A 14216-nucleotide genomic window follows, 5' to 3' on the forward strand; every position below is an offset into this window, starting at 1 on the left:
AAAAGAATGCATTGATGCTGAGCTGAAAACCAACATGAGGACAAGAGCTCCATGATCATCCTCTTCTCCGAGGAGTTAGAGGCAAGGGAGACCTCAGGATGAAGTGGGGGCAGAGGGGCAAATGAAATCATTTGAAAATTTATTTCAAAAGGCTAAGTCTTCTGGGGAAACCAACGATTCCTTCGAATGATTCTGGGTCCTCGCTGGTAGCTGTATGTTTGAAAGGCCTACCCTCCCGCTGCCAAGAATACATTGTTTGGGTGAGATGTTTCTCACAGTGGCTTACCATGGAAAGAATTTTGAGCATGGATCAAAAGCTGTTGTTTTCCTAAAACCTGCAAATTTGTGAGCATGAGGTTTGGCTTGTGGTGATGGAGCCAACCTCCTTCTGCTTTCCCATGAGTCCCGCTTTCTGGCCTAGAATCAGGGGTGATCATTTTGGACTTGGATTTGGCCTGGATCATTGACTGCGAGATTCTTGAGAGAAGAAAAATGGATTAGAGATGGAACCAGCTAGTGTCGTTCTGTGGCAAAGAGGACACCCTGCAACCTTTCCTACCCTATTCAGAGGAAAGAACACAAAGTTCGGAGTCCACGAGAACTGAATTCATATATGGCTCTGTCACTTAGTGCCTGTGTGCCTCGGGAAGTTACTCCGAGTCTTCATGTATTTCTCTCCGATGGGCCCATAGGACTCACAGGGTTGTTGTGTCAGGCACACACGCTAAGACCTCAAACCATGTTAGTTTCACTTCCTCCCACCCTCCACTCCCTTCACACAGCCACATACACACACTCGGAGGAACTCCTGTGTCACATTAATTCCACAAACATTTATTGAATGGCTCCTGTTTAATGAGGGAACCTGGACATCTGGGACCACTGCCTAAATAGTACCTGCACCCAGTAAGCATTCGATAGTTGTCAAATGAGTAAATGAACTAACTTCATACTTGGTATTTGATAGTTTATAATACATTTTTACAATTGCCTCATTTTAATCCAAGCAACAATCATGTGTATGAAATAGAGGCACATGGTAAAGGCAGAGTGGGATCTGGATACGAGCCAGAGCTCAAAATGATCACCCCTCCCTGATTCTAGGCCCACTGGAGGGTCTGCCAGCCCTGGAGGGTCTTCTGTGCCTTCTGTGGGCATGGGCTTGGAGTAGGAAGGCATGACATTGAAGCATCCACATTCCACTAGAAGGGCCCTGCTGCTCCCAAGCCCATGTCTGGCCCTAGCATCTATAGCTAAAAGTGAGGGGCATTATCATCAGCTGGGTGACTTAGAGTAGTAAGCGTTTAAAATCAGAAACATTTGCTAACTGGAAGAGTTCTTTTTCTCGGTCCCATGCTAGCATATAGGGCTATTCCCCAGTGTGGACTCCACTGGGCTCCCATCAGCCTTCCCTACCGGGTTCGGAGGCACTATGCCCACTGCCACCCTCCATCCTCCCTGTCACGTCTTTCTAGGGCACAGAGAGAAGTGCTCATGTCTATAGGATTCTAACTTAGAATGTGCTCTGCATATTTTAGGGGCTCAAAATAGTGACAAACTACATTCCCTCTTGTTCCTAGCAGCCTTTCAGAACCAAGAAAGGAGACAGGAAGTAGAAATTGAGTCCTTGGCGACTGTAGGCTCCCAGCCTCTTTCTTTCCAATCTTCCAGCCTCTGAAATACTGGGAACTGCTGACAGATGCAAAATAAGAAGGGTGGGTTGAGAATCTTTCAAAATTTGCTCACATGACTGGCTCGAATACAATCCAATGTGAGTTAAGAGGTAGAAATCAGATCTGACCACAAAGTCATCACACCCATGGAGAATTCATAACAATCTTCTCAAGATCATTCTGACAAAACACCCTGCAGAGGAGGGGTGTCCTGGCAGGATATCACACACTGGGCGACGTGTAACCCGATGCCTCGGGAGTGAGGTCAGTTCCCGCCACTGTGAGCTTGTCTATTCTGGACCTCTTAGCACATTTCTCTGTATTGCTAGCGTGTTACCTTTGAGATATAGCTGTAGAATATCATCTGCATTCCTTAAGCCAAGCCAGTTTTAGGTCAGAAGTGGGCAGAGAAGAGCCAGGTCCTAAACTAGACCAGGGCCTGTAATGCCTGACGGGAGAGGACCAAGTCTTTGTGCTCCCAGCCATGGGGCACCCATCTTCTAGCCCTGAGACTCCGAGACCCCCCTGTACTGCAGCACTGCTTATAAGGCCCGGCCCGAGCTGCTGTGGTCTCAAAAACCAAAGCCAAGCAGAGTTAACCTGTCGTTGGCCAGCAAGGCCCCTATGAAAGGACCTCAGAGACTTCTAGGATACCAGATATCGGGAGTGGCTGCTGCGTTGAGGAGCGCAGCATCTGCCCTACACAGAGCTGTCAGGCCAAAGGAGCAAGTGGGGGCTAAAATCTGGCCCCTGCTCCGCTCACCAAGCTGTGCGCTCCCCCTGGACTCTGTGTCCGGAGAAAGGGGCATATTTTTCGTCTCCAAAGCTATTAGTAGAACTCTGCACCAACCCAAAGCGGGTACTTCTTTCTAGTTTGTACAAAAGTTCTTTACAGGCCCGGGGGCCCTGATAAGAGGACTGTCCAAGTCTATGCCTTGGATTCCTTATAAATGCATCTAGAACGCAGGTCTGGAATGCGTGCCACTAGGATGCAGATTTTATACATTAGAACCTTGTTTGGACTGGCACTGGGGGAAAAAGATCAGAAAGATTGGTTCTTTCCTAGTCTCTGCATTTTTAAGGCATCTTCAGGCCCCATTCCTGTTTTTCGCACCAGAGCCACCTACCTACCCTACCACTTTGAGCTACTTCTGCCTCATCCCACTGCTCAGACTTAGAGACTAAGGCAAACACAGACAGACAGGGGGTGGGGGGAGCGAGTTCAGGCAGCCACACAGGTTCTCAAGGAAGCATCTGGCTCCCTTTGCTGTCATGGTTATCAAGCAGACAAACCGGCATTTTCTTCCTTGTAGGTACAAATGAGTGTCCCACTCTGAACCATGCAACTGACTTACACAGTCAGACTTACACAGCGGGGGTGCCTTCTTTCCAAAACTGGTAGGCACCATGGATGCAGAGCCAGCAGACCAATGAACAAATACAGGCATTAGCAAAGTAAACTCTGAAAATACAGCAAAATAAGCCCCTACCCTTTGTGGATTTCAACAATCTGAAAGTATGCTTTGTGTTGTGACTACTGTAGGGCAGAGAGAGGCCCCCCCCTACTCAGCTCCTTACTAGTCAGCTCAGGAGCCTCACCTGTAAAAGAACAGCCATAAGTTCAGAAGTCATAGAAAGTTGGATCTGAAAACCCTAAAGATTATCTAGTCCAGGGATCAGCAAACTTTTTCTGTAAAGGACCAGATCGTAAGTGTCTTTGGCTTAGCAGGCCATATACTCTGTCTCCTACAACTCAGCTCTGTCCTTGTAGTGATAGTGGCCATGCTCAATATGTAAATGAATGGGTGTATCTATGTTCCAATACAATTTTATAAAAACAGGCAGCTGGCTATATTTGCTCTCAGGTTATTGTTTGGCAATTCTTAATCTAGTACAACCCTCAATTTGCAGAGGAGGTTTAAAGTGATCCCTTTACAGTCAGAGGTCCCACCCAAGACCATCCAGGACCAAGACCTGCATGGGTTGGTGGGGGGAACAGAGATGCTACTGCCAGCCTTTGAGCCACCAGCACAGAAGGTCAAACTAGCTACTGGGATCACTGGAGATTTTGACTAACACATTTAACTTCACCAGAGAGGGCCAAAATGCAAGTGGAAAATCGCAGATTAAAATCTAATAGGACTGGGAAAGACAACACACAGAGATGTAACCATCAGTTATAGCCTCATAAGTATATGTTGCTAATGTTCAGTTGGACTCAGCTGGACTCAGACACAGTCTTAAAATGTCTCTGGTGAAGGGCTGGTAAAAAGGAGAAACAAGGACCTGGAAAGCCACTGGCACTTGCCTGTGAACAATATGAGAAGAAAACAGCAAATTCATTTTTTCCAGTCAGCAGCTAGTCAAACATCTCACAGTACGTAAATGGTCAGAGAGGACAAACCCTCTTGTCCAGGGCTGAGAACAGGTTGTTTTGCTGTCAAGCATTTTCAAAACAAGTTTTCTTGGTCTCATGACAGGTTGTGGCAAGAACAAGAAAATAAAAAGAGTAGAAGGTCCCATGACCGCTGCCCTGGGCTTCCACGTGGGCCAACTCTGCCTGCACAGTCAAGTTTGCTTTCAGTGTGTGCAGATAAAGCTGGTCTTAGGGCTAATACCATCTCTCCAGTGATACCATTAATAAAGTGATTCCTCTAAGAACTCTCTGGCAGCCAGATAATCATTCTAGTCTGGGCAGAATAGGCCAAAGTCATTCTTAAGCCCAAGGGCATTATTCTGCTCAAATCTATGCCCTGCTTTGTTTTAATTTTCACCTCATGTTATGTGGGCAAATTATTTCTCTGAAACTGAGGTTAAAAGCCATCTGCTCTGAGGTGGATTTTTCCATCTCAATAGCAGAATACTTGGTCAGGGTGGGGCAGAGATCAGCAAGGAGGCACTGATGGGGAGGGCCAAGATTAAGCTGGCCTTAGAAAGTGCCATGAACTCCCCGCCAGCAGTGATATTGCTCCTAGGAGCTTAGGAGACTCAGCCTGAAGGACAGGGTGAGTGAAGCATGAAGCCAAAGGACATGCAGGCAAGTGAGGATCTGGAGACCACCGATACCAAGCAATACAGAGAAAATGTTCAAAAATCAACCAACCAGTGTGCTAGGAATTCTCAGACGCCCTCGGTTATTACTGAAGAACCCAATGCAGCGGACCCAGACTCAAGTTCAGACTCAAATTCTGAATAGCCGTGTGACCTTGGGCAGTGCATTTTCCTCCTCTGGGTCTTCTTTGTTTCACTTCCAAAGTGAGGCAGCTGGACTGTCCTTCTAGCTCCCATACTGTGATCCTCAGACTCGCCAGTGTGGGGAGAATTTGGTCAGCTCCCATCACGCCTGTTTGGCCGCCTCAAATCACTCACAGCACAAGGGACGGCTACAGTTCCTGGGAGAAACCCAGTGAAAGAGGGCTTGCTCTTACTCCGTGACACCAGTTACAGAGCACCGAGGCTCTCTCCCTTCTGCCGACTGTCTGCGAGAATGTTCGGAAGGAAGAGGGCCACAGGTCCGTGAAGACGGGCACGAGACATCCTCCCCCGCTGCGCCCCCACACACGCGGTGAGCGTGTCAGCACTTACCGCCTCTGCCCAGGGAGGGGTCTGAAGGCGCTGCCAACGTCTGCCGTGCACCCGGCCTCTGCTGCCCGAGAGGGCAGACTGGAAGGCAGACGAGTCCTCCTTCCCCAAACAGGCAGACAGACTGTTCCGACTGCTGAGCTGTTCCTCCACACAGGATGCCCACAAATTTGAACTTCCGATAAACGACAACAATGTTTTAGTATAATGATGTCCTAAACACTGCATGGGATATACGTATACTAAATTATCTGTTGTTTATCCGAAATCCAAATTTAACTGGGCATCTTGTATTTTCAATTGCTAAACTGGCAACCCAACTCTGGAGAACAAGAGCGGGTCTCTGAAAGCATTGGGCACTGAGGTGGCAAAGAAGGGGCGAAAGGCCCCAAGACAAACATTCCTTGATAGTGTTCCAAACATTAACAACAGTTACCATTCGCTGAACACCACAAATATGTCTGAGATTTTACAACCATTATTGCATTTAACAGTCACGATGCCCTGCGAGAGGGGACTGCTACCCTCCTGCACGGATGAGAAAACCAGTGTCTACAGAATTAAGGAAATACTACGAGAAAGTGGTAGAACCAGGATCTGCATCCTGGTTGGTCTGACTCCGGGGCACACGTTCCCTCCACCCTGCGGAACCTGGCTATCTGCCTCCTGTCACCCCAGGCTTCTCGGCTCCTGGGCCTCTGCGCACTCTGTCCCCTCTGGCAGGAGCGTCCTTCCTCCATCTCTGCACCTCGGAGCTGACCCATCCTCCAATGGCAGCTCCCTCAGTCTCAGGAATCAGACATCATACCCTTTCCTCAGGACTCCCACTGCATTTCACCTGCACTTGGCACATATTTCTATCTTACGAGAGAGTTATTTATACAGAATTTTCATCACTTCTAGTTCAGTGAAGGGAGGGACTCTACCCCACATATCACTGAACATGGTGCTGATAACTACTTTGAACTCAATAAACATTTGCTGAATGAATGGATGAATGAATGGGAAAAATGCTGGTGATCTTGGTAGAACCTAATCAGAGTGGCTGCCACTACAAATCCACACTGGGGCCCGCCAGACCTGAGTGCCATCCAAGGCAGAAAGCCCAGAGACATCAGTTCTAAACAGACAGCTGGGCTCAGCTGCTTGGCAATCAATCGGAGGAAGAGAGGCAAGGCATTATAAGGGTAGAATGCCAGTCTAAAAGTTGGGAAACCTGATGCAGATTCTCAGTTCCTGCGCTAAGTTACTCTGTGACCTTGGACAAGTCACTTCACTTTGGAGGGCCTCAGCTCCATAATCTGTAAAATAGGTGTAATCTCATAGGGTTGTTATGAGAATGACAGGAGTTAAAATATGTAAAGCATTTACAGCTGTGCTGGTGCAGTATACGTACTCAATACACATTATTACCATCTATTAGATGCTCAGTAAGGACTGGACGATTCGTTATTATTTATTTTCATAAAAACAACAGAGCCTCCTTGCCTTTACATATATGTGCCCCAAATTTTACTTTTCTGGACACCTGGCATGATGACAGTTTATGGATTATCTGATCCCCAAAATGATCAATAATGGAAAATTTTGATTTTCTAAACTTCAGTTGTGATTTTTAGAAGAGCTACAGAGCTTCCTGCTCTGCAATTCTGACTTGCACTCAGTGGACTGCGTAGTTAATACCGTGGATGGCTCCACTGTCAGAATGGAATCTCAACCGCTGATGGATGGACTGTTCCAAAAATCAATCAGCGGGCTTTGTAGTTGGGGCTCTTCGAAATGGGTGGATGAGTTTTAACACTTGGAGAGCAGCAACCTGTGTGTGTGTGTGTGTGTGTGTGTGTGCGCACGTGCACATACTCTGCATATAGTATATACAGCTCTTAAATGTTTGCAGAAACCACTGACTCTTATAATCACGGCTGTCCTAAAGACTGTTTCCCTGACGGCCATGGCGTCTCTGCCTGGCAACTTGGTCCTGACCAGCCAGGGCACACAACCACCTTTTCTCCTCAGAAGTGACTATGGATTAATGACTACCCTACACCACTCCAGCCTCACTTCTGCTTTCTTGGTTTCCATTTTCCATTAGGCGTGACTAAGCACCAGAGGTTCTGTGTGTCTGGGAAGACAAGAGTCACTGGAATTTTTCATTCTCTTCTCAATGTGCAGCCTCCCTGCTGGTGCGGAGGCAGCTATGAAGCACTGTCTCTCTTTGGCCTACTCCATTACAGTATCCCTTTTCTTCTTTTGCATGTTGATTCTAGTAATAAGTTCGGCCACAGGAATGTTTACCTCCCCTTGAAGGTACTCAGTGCCAGGTCTGTATACTCTCAGAAGAGCTATTTCTATTCAGAATACCCTGGGCTTTCCCCGTGGCCACAGCAGCCCTCAGCCTCCAGGCTGAGCCACTAGGAAGAAGGCTCCCATGCCAGGCCACCCCACGGGTAGGTGGATGGGTACGTGCATGCAGAAACGCTAACCTCCAGCCCTTGACTCCACTATGCTGCCCACGTGAGCAAGGGAACAGGAAACAGGCAAGTAAAGGTAAGAGGTCAAAGGTAGCTTGGGCTGGGCCATGGATCAGTGATCAGGGGCAGAGGGTTCTAATCTTGGTACTGTATGGCCTTGTACGAGTTCTTCCAGGAAATGAAAATGATGAATGTCAAGTCTATGCCAATCACTGTGTTAAGGGTTTTACACGAATTATTTCATTTAATCCCCACCACAATGGTTAATGCTTACCATGCTCAATCTTGGCTGTTCTAGATAATCTCTAAGGTTCCTTCAATGTTCCATGTCCTGAGACTGGCCCCTAATGACCTTCCCAGATGCATTTCTGCATGGTCACACAATTTACCTCTGCTATTGGCTGTGGAATTCGCAGGTCAACGGAGTAGTGGTAACTGCCCCAATATCTGCTCCTGTTTTTGCTCACCTATTTCTATTTTAAGTCACGAATTTAGTTCATTTTCACAGGTGGCCCCTGTGCTGCATGATCTGACAACAGACAAGACAGAATCCCATTTCTGCAGAAGCAAGGCCTCTGCTTGTCATTAATGACGTACACAGAGTGGATGGCTGATTGCTCTTTGATGCTGCCCTTTTTTTTTTTCTTTCTAGAATTCATGCCTTAATGAGAAGTGATAGAAACAAGCACTTGGCCCTCCTGCCTTGGCTGGACTCCACATCACACATGACAGCCCCGAGCAGCCCTGGCGGCACCTGTCAGAACCCAACACGCACATCTGAACAGTCAAGCCTAATTCCCAAGAAGCTGTTTTAACTTGACATTTGAAAATGTATTACATCTAGAATTATTTTACTGGGAGTGTGTTTGGGGCATATGTGTGCACGTTCTTCAACTGAAGTGTTCTATAAATATCAGATACGGGTTGTACAAGAAAGCACCACGTACATAGTGTACTTAATTCCATTTAGTAATGTTTTCAATTTGTGTCTGACCTCTGGCAACAGAGATGGATTTTTTCCAACATGAACAAAAAAGTATGCTAAACTACCTTAAACACAATTATTACTTAAAATCCCAGAAATCAATGAGAGTTTGGTGATCATCGGCTAATAGCCCGGTACTTTCAGATGAGGGTACTAAGGCCAAGAAAGGTGAAGTGTCTTTCCCAAGATCACACAGAGAATTAATAATGACGCCCAGATGAGATCCAGGTCTCCTAACTCCCAGGCCACTATTCTTTGCATTTTCTTTACTTATTGCATGTTTCCTCTTCCAACAGTTGAAAGGCAACTCTGATTCCATTAGTGTATGTTTCTACTTTGGTAGACTGAAAAAAATCCAAAACCAACTCTTCTACCCTTTCCTTTCTGACTCTATAAGACGCCCGTCTATTTTTCCAAGAAGGAAAATACATGACTATAACTCACAAACAAGGAAGTAGCTACACTTGGTTATACTTGGTTATCACGAATATTTTCCCAGTGGCTAAGAGGAATAATTAGAACCCAAGCCTGAGCACTCAGTAGCTCTTACAATAGCATAATTGAGTTAATTTCCCCGACAAAGATGAGTTGACCTTACAGTTATTCTTTCCACGAGCAGCTTCTTCTGGCGTGCATGACCGAAACCAGAAAGTAAACCCTAACCCTGTTTTCCACTGAGAAAGCAGGATGGATGGGGGAGGTTCAGTCCTTGAAAGAGCCCTCACAGGGGGCAAGGAATGCAATCAAAGGACAGCAGGAACACAGACGGAGGGAGGGCCTGTGGAAAAGATGGTCTGCGGGGTCCTGTCAAAGGGAGTGAGGAGTCTGAGCTGGGCTGTAAACGCTCTGTGCCTGGTACAGCCTGAAAGCATGGTAAGCAGCTCACTCTGGGATGAGGGCTGTATTAGCAGTAATTGATGGCCAGGCTTTTTAATGGAGCTTATCATTTCACGGCAACAGATGTCAGGTTCTAATAAATAACATGTTCTCTCTGACCTACGCAATTTGGAGAGGATGCCTGGACGTCAGGCAGATCTGGATTCCTCCCCGTCTCTGTTGCTCTCTCTTCTGAAAGCAAAAACAAACCATATCTCTTGAAGATCCTTTTCAAAATGATTCTCTTTGAGAGTTCAAGGATCCTGAAATGCCATGTTATTTATTTGCTGTATTTTCTTCTTCACAGCTTCTCTATTTCTAAACCCCAGGAGGGATGGCTGAGCTTGCCCGTGCGGGGCCCCAGGGTGTGCGGGTGAGTGGAAAGCTCTGGTGACCTTGGGCCTTTCTTGATCCCTGGATGGGCTCACCCTCACTGGTACCCTTCTGTCCTCTCAGGGTACTCCGATCGCCCAGGCTCTGCCGACCTGGGCCTGGAAAATTCCCTCCTCTCTCCTGAGGGGAGTTCGGCTAAGACGAAGCTGGGATTTTTTAAAGGGAACTATTCCTAGGAAACTCATGGCAAAACAAAAGATAAAAGAAAACCCATGAATCATAGCTGCAGCTGGGCTTGCAGGTTCTGTCACCAAGGTCTGACCGCAATGGGCCCCCTGCAGCAGAGCTTTCGGGGAGCTCGGTCCTGGCTGCTCTGTCTACCTCAGTGCCCTCCCTGTTGCCAGGTACCCTTCCTGCTCAGAGTGGCTCAGCTGTGCAGCTGCTTCCCCTTGCAGAGGGGCTGCGGCGGGGAGCGATCACAGCTGGCCACAGTTCCTACCTTCCTGGTCATCCACATACCCTTAGGTGCCAGATGGGAATTCCAGAAATACAGAAATAAAGGGGAGGAGTGGGGGTAGAGGAGGAGGAGCCGGCTGCAAAGTCCTCACCAGGGTTTTCCCTAACAGTGAGCGAGGTCTGGATACCCCGATTCCAAAGCTGGGCCAGCTGGGGATCCCTCTGGCCAGCTTACCAGGCACAGAAACCGCCTGACTCGGCAACTAAACCACAAGAGAAACAAAGCATAATTTGAGCTGCACTAAGAAGCTACCTACCAACAAAGGAGCGAAGAAGTAAGTATCTCCTGGAGAAACAAACACATACATAGGCTCACATTATAACCACTTACATTTCATGAACACCCCCTCCCCCAGGCTACCCTTAGTCCCCAAAGTATTCTCAGGTCTCAGGGCTCCTGTGACCATGCTGTGAAGTACCCTCTTAGAACCAGGATTTCCACACTGTGCCCCCTGGCATCCTAGGGGTCCAAAGGGGCCTCAGAGGCCACAGTAAGGGGTACAAATCGGGTGGGGACATCTACTCCCTTCTCTTGAATCGAGGAGAGGAGATTTGTATTTATCTATTTTATTTAGGGGACTAACGAATAAGGCTGGACTGAAGCATTTAGCAGCTAATGAGAAGTTTGAAGAAAATGGTGTCTTTGAGAATATTAAGGTATCAACAATAAAAAATCACTGAAATAGTCCAGAATGTACCTTTTAAAAAATTTTCTTGAAAGTTATTCTGCAAAGACAGTTGGACAACAAATAATAAAAGCATGAATGGTGAAGAGCAACATGTGGGGAATCACAGACCGCTTTGGGAGTACTTGCATCACTTTCTAGATAAGAAAAGAGCATCTTTTTTCTAACCTTGAGGCAAGAACGGAAATAACATGATTTTAGAAGGTTCATGATGAATTACTCCCATGTGTTGACTGAGAAGATGTTTTGGAATATTCTTCGGTGATTCCATTATATAATAATTTAATGTGTGACGAGCCATTGCAGTAGGTGGTTCTGGGGTTAAATTCTATTCTAAGAACCTACTTAGGCCTCAACTTGATACTTTATACAATGAAATTCATGGAAGACTCACTCCATGTAATCACAGATTTATCAGACTAGACAGGATTACAGAAAATCATTTGATTCACTCTTCTAGACACATCTAAAACTATGTACAAGAAACCAAGTAGGTAACTAGTGGGTTCAATATTTTTTAAGTGATAGTTGGGTTTATGTAGATTAAACAACTGAAGGGTAGATTTTTTTCCCACTTTTCAAACTGGCTGGTGCCGGCATCAAGTAGACACAACCACAGGTGATAGCAGCCCTGGATGGCGCAGCCTAGAACTTAAGAATTTCTGGCCAAGTCGCCGAGGTTAGTAAACTGTTTACTGGGGTGCATGTGAAGACAGCAATGCTGACTTTGCTAACTTGTAATTAAAAATCTTTTCTTCTCCAAGGGAAAAAAGAGCTACTAGAATTTAGTAGTAATAGTGAATTTAGCAATGTCACAGGATACCGGGTTAACACGAAAAATCATTTGCATTGTTATCCACTAGCAACTAGTAAGTAAAATTAATAAAATCATCCCAATCAAAATCTCAGCAGGCTTTTTTCTTGAGTAGTAGGAGGGGCTGGAATTGGCAAACTGATTCTAAAATTTATATGAAAATGCAAAGGACCTAGGATAGTCAAAATAATCTTTAAAAAGAACAAAGTTGGACAATTTACATTTCCTGATTTTAAGCATATTGGTATGCAAATAGGAAGATGGATGGAATAGAATAGTGTCCAGAAATAGACCTACTCATATATGGTTAAATTATTCTGACAAAAGCATGAAGGTAATTCAACAGGGAAATAAAAGGCTTTTCAACAATGTTGCCGGAATACCGGGGTATACATAAACACGAAACATTTACTTCAGCCTCTACCTCATACCATACACAAAAAATTAATCTGAGGTGGATAACAGACATAAATGTCAAACCAAAACCAAAGCTTCTAGGAAAAAAAATAGAAGAATCTCTTCATGACCTTCTGGTAGGCAAATAATTATGAGGACATAAAAAACTTTAATGTAAAAGGAAAACACTGATAAAATAGATTTTATTAAAAATAAAAATTCTCTGCTCATCCAAAGACACTGTTAAGAAAATGAAAAAGCAAGGCACAGATTGGGAAAAAATACTTGTAATACATATATCTGACAATATACAAAGGATTCTTAAAACTCAAAAATCAAAAGACCAACAATCCAATTAAAAATAGGCAAAATTTGAACAGATACTTCACAAATGAAGATATATCAATAAACACATGAAAAGATGTTCAACATTACTAATCATCAGGAAATCAAAATTAAAAACATAGTAAGCTATCACTTCATCACCTCTAGAATAGCAAAAATTAAAAAGACTTGTGACAACAGCAAGTACTGGAGAGGATACGGAACTGGAACCCAGTATATTGCCAGTGGGAGCGTGAAGTGGTATGGCAACTCTAGAAAAAACTTATCAGTTTCTTATTAAGTTAATAGTACACATACTCTCACTTCTAGGTATTTACCCACAAAACTGAAAACATAAGTCTACAAAAAGCTTATATAAGGATGTTCATACAAGATCTATTCATAAAATCCCCAAACTGGAAACAACCCAAATAGGCACATGCAGATGAATGGATTAATAAGTTATGGTATATTCACAGAATGAAATATTAGTCAGCAGTAAAAATGAAATTCCATTATTACAGATAAATCTAAGATAATTAAACTGAACACAAAGGCAAAGAAGAATATAATCTGTATTATTGCATTTATAAGAAGTATCTAGAAGAGGAAAAACTAAGACACAGTGATAGAATGAAACAGTGCTTGTCTTGGGGGGTGAGGAGACCAACTGAGAAGGGGTAGAAGGTAACTTTATCAAAACTCCATCAAAAGATATGGTTAAATTTGTTATCTTCGTTGTACGCAAATTAAAAAAAAATATATTCGATGCCGTTGCCTTTGAAGAACTCACAATTAAGGAAATGAAACATATATAAAGATGTGAAAAATGAAAGAATACTACAAAAGAGATTTCAAAGCAGTATACGACCAGCAGCCAACCAAGCCTAGGATAGGAAGAGGGGAAAGAACTGCCTGCAAGTTAGCGTGGATGGGGAAGACCACAAGGAAGAACGGTGAGTAGATTGGAAGGGGCAGAAGGAGGCAGGAAAGGGGTGAGCAAAGGCACTGTGGGACAGAAGCACAAGCTCAATCCAAGGGTCCTTCAGAGGTCCACTCATTGACTGACTGTTCATATCAAGACCATCCAAAAGGGAAGAGTACAGGTTTGTTTTACAGGATGATGTTACTAGAAGGGTTACTAGCTCTGCCCAAGGCCACAGAGCATAAAAGGTTAGACCTTGGATAGGAACTGGGGCATGCATGATCCCAAAGCCTGTGCTCACCCAGTACAGGGTATTTCACTTGTGAGGATAGAATCTGCTGGGCAGCCATGAGCAAGAAGCACATGCCTAAGGAAAAGCCCGGGTCAGTGCCAGTAAGTGTTCTTTTTGAGTTCATGTGTTTAAAATTTCGCTCGACAGGAGGGAATAAACAACTGACTCCACTCAAAGGGCTCTACTGCTGTTCATAAACCATGAGAGCGGTTATGTCATGGGCAGAGCTCTCGAAGTGAATTACAGCCTTTTACGCACTGTGTGCATACAATATTTTCACATGACAAAGAAACAGGGCGTGTAAGGAATGTCACAGTTGACCTTTCTCTCTTTCTGTCCTTTC

The 14216-nt window shown here is 45.0% G+C and overlaps 1 protein-coding gene across 8 annotated transcripts in view; it reads right to left on the reverse strand.

Annotated features, from left to right (window-relative positions):
• BABAM2 (BRISC and BRCA1 A complex member 2) overlaps positions 1-14216 on the reverse strand; it is a 343218-nt gene that overhangs the window by 12108 nt on the left and 316894 nt on the right. The window lies entirely within an intron of this gene.

The sequence above is a fragment of the Pteropus medius genome, unplaced genomic scaffold, assembly GCF_902729225.1.
Source record: "Pteropus medius unplaced genomic scaffold, Ma_sr-lr_union100, whole genome shotgun sequence".
NCBI lineage: Eukaryota > Metazoa > Chordata > Mammalia > Chiroptera > Pteropodidae > Pteropus > Pteropus medius.